Below are 7,277 nucleotides of genomic sequence, written 5' to 3' on the forward strand. Positions count from 1 at the left end.
AGGACCAGGGCGCCTGGGCCGCTCCCCTTTCCCCAGCTGCTGGGGAGGGGAGATGGGGGCTTCCCCTCACCACACCTGTGGCTGTTCCCACATCCCCTTGAGTATCCCAGGAAAAATAAAACGGCAGAACTGCACTTGAGCCAGCTGCTCTCTCCAGAAGAAGCCACTTCTGCGCGTGCGTGCGTGGGGGAGCCAGGGAGCGGGGTGGGAAGGCCCGAGCCCACATTCTTGATCTGGGGAGAGCAGGGTTTCGTGGGCCAGCTGGGGGAAAGGGGCTTTGGCCCCCTGGTGGCGACAGAAGGACCCTCCTAGAGGGGCCGGGGTGGGGGTGGAAAGGCCAGTCTTTCACCTCCTTCTAGTTCAATCTGGTTTTCTTTATGCCTTCCAATTCCCTGGGCTTCCTAACCCCCTTCCCCGTGCACCCCACCTCCACCCCGCCCCAGAGGGAAGCATGTGCTTCATAAACAGTGAGGGCTGCTGTTCTTCGATATGAACAAATATTGGTGTTCTTTCCCCTAAAAAGCCAGTGTTCTCTCTGCTCCGGAAAACTGTTAAGTTCTGCGCCGTCACATTTTCTGATGCCTCCAGTGCATGGGCACATTGATGGGAAGCAAAAGAGAACAGAACTTTCCTGGGAAGCTAAGTGGCATCCCCAACCTAATGTTTATCGGATGCTTGCTGTGGGTCAGGCAAGATGTGAGTGCTTTACATGAATGTAGCTCAGTCTTCTAACAGATGAGAAAGCTGAAGCTCAGGAGAGGTCAAGTGTTCAGGCCAAAGTCACAGGCAGAGCTAAGAGTGTAGATCCAAGTCTGTCCAATGTCAATCCTGAGCTTTTAGCTCTACAGCCTTTTGAGCCCAGAAAAAACTGGCAGCTCCTACCCACCATGTCTTCCTTACAGTCCTCAGGTTGACATGTCACCTTGAGACAGGAGGAAGAACTTTCCCAAGGGGTTGCCTGCTCTTCTGGGTCACTCTGGACTAGCCAGTTCTCATTCATTTATTCAGCAAGTATTTATCAAGAACCATGGTTGGCCCTGTCCATCACTGGGAAGATAGTCCTGAACAAGTTTCTACTCTTGTGGTGCTAGCAGCTGTATGGGAAAGTAAGCATGCAGTTACATTATAAGGATGAGTGCTGGAGAGATGACTAGGTATTAGCCCCTGAAAGAGGGCTCTGAAGAACATATAAGATCAGAGAACATCTCTGCAGAAGCCTGGAGGAGAAAGAGGCATTGGGAGTGCAGAGGCTTGATCATGCTGGGCTTTTGGGTCAATTTGAGGAAGGTGGGCCTGGGTCCTGAGGGCCATGGGGAGCCACGGAAGGGTTTTGAACAGGAGAGTGACATGAGCAGGTATTTTACAGGCTGGTTTGGAAGACCACCTGAAAAGCAAGAGGTCCTCTATACACTGGGAGGTGAAGAGGGCTCCTGTGCAAGACAAAGTGAATAGAATCTTTGCCCTTGGATAAGTTTTTGACAAATGAGGTGATTCTGATGCTGGCCAGGTTTGGGAACACTAAAATTGTTTGGCTCTCTCAAGTTTCATCTAGGATTGCTCATAAGTCTGTTAACCCCAGACTTGCCAAGAGAGACACTGGCTGAGTGACTTTATCATCCTGAGGTTCGAAAGTGGGGACCTGGGTGAAGTTTGAACTAGACAACACTCAAAGCAATTATATGAGGCAGGTGTTGTTATCAACTCCAATTTACAGATGAAAAAACTGAGGCTTGGAGAGGTTCAACAACTTACCCCAAATCATGAAGCCAGGAAATGGCTGAGTCTAAGTTTAACCCTCTACATTATACAGCTTTTTACGAGTCTGCATGTTTTCCCAGAAACTAGACCAGGCTTGCTGGGACCAAGAGGTATATGGGAGTGATGGCAGAGGACAGGCAGCATCTGAGACTGTGCAGGCTCCCACTGCAGACATGGTGTCTAAAATCTCCCTGTGTGGGGCCGATGGAGGGGCTGATGGGGGGAGTCTCCTTAGGGTGTTGTGGCCCAGGTTGTTGTGCTGGGCTCCATAGGCATGTGAAGGATTAGATCCAGTCCCTGAGTTGCTCCCATCTGGCTTAGCGAGTCACATAAACACAAAGTTATGGCACAGTTCAATTCAGTTCAGTTGCTCAGTCGTGTCCGACTGTTTGCGACCCCATGAATCGCAGCACGCCAGGCCTCCCTGTCCATCACCAACTCCCGGAGCTCACTCAGACTCACGTCCATCAGTCAGTGATGCCATCCAGCCATCTCATCCTCTGTCGTCCCCTTCTCCTCCTGCCCCCAATCCCTCCCAGCATCAGAGTCTTTTCCAATGAGTCAACTGTCTCATGAGGTGGCCAAAGTACTGGAGTTTCAGCTTTGGCATCATTCTTTCCAAAGAAATCCCAGGGCTGATCTCCTTCAGAATGGACTGGTTGGATCTCTTTGCAGTTCAAGGGACTCTCAAGAGTCTTCTCCACCACAGTTCAAAAGCATCAATTCTTCAGCGCTCAGCCTTCTTCACAGTCCAACTCTCACATCCATACATGACCACAGGAAAAACCATAGCCTTGACTAGACGGACCTTTGTTGGCAAAGTAATGTCTCTGCTTTTGAATATGCTGTCTAGATTGGTCATAACTTTCCTTCCAAGGAGTAAGCGTCTTTTAAAAAATTTCATGGCTGCAGTCACCATCTGCAGTGATTTTGGAGCCCCCCAAAATAAAGTTTGACACTGTTTCCACTGTTTCCCCATCTATTTCCCATGAAGTGATGGGACCCGATGCCATGATCTTCGTTTTCTGAATGTTGAGCTTTAAGCCAACTTTTTCACTCCCCACTTTCACTTTCATCAAGAGGCTTTTGCGTTCCTCTTCACTTTCTGCCATAAGGGTGGTGTCATCTGCATATCTGAGGTTATTGATATTTCTCCCTGCAATCTTGATTCCAGCTTGTGCTTCTTCCAGTCCAGCGTTTCTCATGATGTACTCTGCATATAAGTTAAATAAGCAGGGTGACAATACACAAAGGGAGGCGTATTCACCCAGGGGACTGAAGAGACCAGAGGAGGGAGCCTCTAACAGCCAGCAAGTATGGGAAAGCTTTCTGCAAGAGAGGCCTTTTGAACTGGGTCTTGCATGATGAATTAAGAGTTTTGCAGTCAGGGATGAAAAGGGAAGACATTCATTTCAGCAAAACGAACCCACTTGGGCAAAGTCATGGAACAGTACGTGTGTAGTAGATGATGGGAAGAGCAGAGACTGAGAGAGGTGACAGGCAGGACAGGGGTGGAGAAGAAATAAAGGAGGTGTGGCTGGAAGGGACCCATGAGTGTAAGCTGGAGATGTCATGGTTTTATTTAGGCGTTTGAAAGAAATGGACTGAAGGAGACAATGGAAGGCAGGGAGATCACTGAAGGAGTTGCCAAGGTGGTCCAGGTAAGGGATGATGTTGAATTTGAGAGACACTGAGGAGGCCTAGGTGCCGTAAACTGGATCTGGGGACTAATGCAAAGATGAAGAGGACTTGAAAATGTCAGTCAAGTTTTTGGCTTACTAAATAATGCCATAAATGGACACAGGACATTGCAGAAGGAGGCCTGAATTTGAGGAACACTAAAAATAAAGTGAAAGCAAAACATATGGGTGACCAATTACCAAGCACTTAGGAGGAGCTGAAAGTGAAGTGTGTGAAAGTGTGAAAGTTGTTCAGTCGTGTCTGATTCTTTGTGACCCCATGGACATGGAATTCTACAGGCCAGAGTACTGGAGTGGGTAGCCTTTCCCTTCTCCAGGGGATCTTCCCAACCCAGGGATTTTTTTTTTTTTATTAAGATTTTTTTTTTTTTTGGAAGTGGACCAATTTTAAAGTTTTCATTGAATTTGTTACAATGCTGTTTCTGTTTTGTTTTGGTTTTTTTTCCCGATTTTTTGACCGAGAGCATGTGGGATCTTAGCTCCCAATCAGGAATCGAAAGTGCACATGGCACCCCTCCCACCTCATCCCCAAAGGTGAAATCTTAACCACTAGACTAACAGGAAAGTCTCTCTTTGTCATTTTTTTTTAAACACTCAGTGAACAGATTTTCTGAGATTAGCAGGCAGCAGGGCCAGCATTTGAATCTACAACTCTCTGATTCCTAAGTCTGAGTCCTGGAGCCCCACTCAGTTCTCAGGCAACAGAACTGCTCGCCAGCATTTGAGACTCAAGGTTCCTCTGGGGAATCTTCCCTGATTCTTCCTGGGGATCCTTCTCTGTGCTGCTTGTGCACACTCCTGTCATCACATTTTGCACCCTCTCTCGACATTTCCTAGACCCTTCTGCTTCCACATTAGACAACTCCTGAGGGAAAAGATGGTCCCAGCTATTTTTGCATCCCCAATGCCTAGCACATGTTAATTGGCTGACAGAAAGCTAGTTAATGTAGGCAATTCTGTTCCCTTCTCTGTTGTTGTTGTTCAGCGCTAAGTCACGTCCAGCTCTTTGCAACCCCCTGAACTTCAGCACACCAGGTTCCTCTGTCCTCCACTATTTCCCAAAGTTTGCTCAAACTCATGTCCATGGAGTCAACAGTGCTATCCAACCATCTCATCCTCTTTCACCCCCTTCTCCTGCCCTCAATCTTTCCAATCATCAAGGTATTTTCCAATGAGTCAGTTCTTCGTATCCGGTGGCCAAAGTATTGGGAGTTTCAGCTTCAGCATCAGTCCTTCCAATGAATATCAGGACTGATTTCCTTTAGGATGGACTGGTTGGATCTCCTTGCTGTCCAAGGGACTCTCAAGAGTCATTTCCACCACCACAATTCAAAAGCATCAATTCTTCAGCACTCAGCTTTCTTCATGGTCCAACTCTTACATACATACATGACTACTGGAAAAAACCATAGCTTTGACTAGACGAACCTTTGTTGGCAAAGTGATATCTCTGCTTTTTAATATGCTGTCTACGTTTGTCATAGCTTTCTTCTCTCTACATATTCAATTAGTGAACACTTTCTGCTAATAGTGGTTTCCTATACATTTCTTTTTCAAAAACTTATTTACTTGGCTGTTCTGGGTCTTAGTTGCAGCATGGGATCTTTGATCATCATTATGGCTTTAGGGATCTTTCAGTTGCAGCATCTGGGAGCTAGTTCCCTGACCGGGGATCAAACCTGGGCCCCCTGCATAGGGAGCACAGAGTCTTGGCCACAGCACCACCAGGGAAGTCCCCGGTTTCCTACACCTTTCTTTATCAGTTCCTTTTTCTCCTCCTCCATTGTCAGAACTTAGCATTGAGATCTTTGAGATTGTACAGGAAGGGGAGCTAACCTGATATGCAATCTAGGAGGCTTCCTACCAAGGTGTCCTTTAAGCTTGAAAAACAAGCCAGAGCTCCTTTGGAAAAGAAAGGTGGGAAGGGCAATCCAGGTAGATGAAAAAGTGTAAATAAAGGGCATGGAGGTGTGAAACAGTGGTCTCTATTGGGGGAAGAGGAGGGGTTTAGTATGTGTTACTGCTGCATCACATGGGTGGTGACGCAGAGCTAGTTGGGGTGTTATGAAGCCTACACTCTGGTGTTTTTTTCTTCTTCTTCTATACACTATAAAATAAACATCTGTACAGGGTGCAGTCGGGACACAGAGGAGGGAGTGAATACTTGCACCTGGGGGGCCAAGTAAGACTTAGGTGCTGCTGCTGCTGCTGCTAAGTCGATTCAGTCGTGTCCGACTCTGTGAGACCCCATAGACGGCAGCCCACCAGGCTCCCCCGTCCCTGGGATTCTCCAGGCAAGAACACTGGAGTGGGTTGCCATTTCTTTCTCCAGTGCATGAAAGTGAAAAGTGAAGTGAAGTCGCGCAGTCGTGTCTGACTCTTAGCGACCCCATGGACTGCAGCCTACCAGGCTCCTCTGTCCATGGGATTTTCCAGGCAAGAGTACTGGAGTGGGGTGCCAGGCCAAGTAAGACTTAGGTGTTACTGTATTTTAATTATTTGTATGAGAGGAGAGTGAAGAAGTTGGCTTAAAGCTCAACATTCAGAAAACTAAGATCATGGCATCTGGTTCCATCACTTCATGGCAAATAGATGGGGAAACAGTGGAAACAGTGGCTGACTTTATTTTTTTGGGCTCCAAAATCACTGCAGATGGTGACTGCAGCCATGAAATTAAAAGACGTTTATTCCTTGGTAGGAAAGTTATGACCAACCTAGACAGCATGTTAAAAAGCAGAGATATTACTTTGCCAGCAAAGGTCCCTGTGGTCAAGGCTATGGTTTTTTCCAGTAGTCATGTATGGAGGAGAGAGTTGGACTACAAAGAAAGCTGAATGCTGAAAAATTGATGCTTTTGAACTGTGGTGTTGGAGAAGACTCTTGAGAGTCCCTTGGACTGCAAGGAGATCCAACCAGTTCATCCTAAAGCAGATCAGTACTGAGTGTTCATTGGAAGGATTGATGTTGAAGCTGAAACTCCAATACTTTGGCCACCTGATGCCAAGAGCTGACTCATTTGAAAAGACCCTGATGCTGGGACGGATTGGGGGCAGGAGGAGAAGGTGAGGACAGAGGATGAGATGGTTGGATGGCATCACCGACTCAATGGAGATGAGTTTGAGTAAACTCCGGGAGTTGGTGATGGACAGTGAGGCCTGGCGTTCTGTGGTCCATGGGGTCGCTAAGAGTCGGACACGACTGAGCGACGGAACTGAACTGATACTAACAGTAGTGTCATTTATTCCCCTGCTTGCGATGTGCCAGCAGAGCACTTTGCATACATTATCTCATCAACTCTCACAACATCCTGTGAAATGGGTGTTATTACGTCTATGCATAAGACGGAAAGGAGGCTCAGTCACACGGCTGAATGTCACACATTTCCCAATGTCACACGGCTAGAAAGCTAGCCCAGATCGGAATAGTTTTTTAAGAGTTCTAGATTTTACACTGCTGAGCCCTTCTTGAGGTCAAAGGTCATGTTTTTTATTTTTCTGTGCCCTGACCAAAGTCTTAGAAGCCGCCTAGTCAACATCACGGAGAAGGCGACGGCACCCCACTCCAGTACTCTTGCCTGGAGAATGCCATGGACGGAGGAGCCCGGTGGGCTGCAGTCCATGGGGTTGCTAAGAGTCGGACACGACTGAAGCGACTTAGCAGCAGTCAATATCAGTTGAATCCTTTCTCCAACCGAAAGCCCGTGGTGACGTCCCTGAGAAACCTCCCGGCCGGAAGGCGACGCTGTACGCATCTCAGCTCCGCGCGGCCGGCTGCGGGCGCCTAGCTTCCCCAGTCCTTTCAGCCAATCCCTGCGCTCCG

Source organism: Bison bison, unplaced genomic scaffold (genome assembly GCF_000754665.1).
Source record: "Bison bison bison isolate TAMUID 2011002044 unplaced genomic scaffold, Bison_UMD1.0 scf7180017864158, whole genome shotgun sequence".
In the NCBI taxonomy this organism is placed as follows: domain Eukaryota; kingdom Metazoa; phylum Chordata; class Mammalia; order Artiodactyla; family Bovidae; genus Bison; species Bison bison.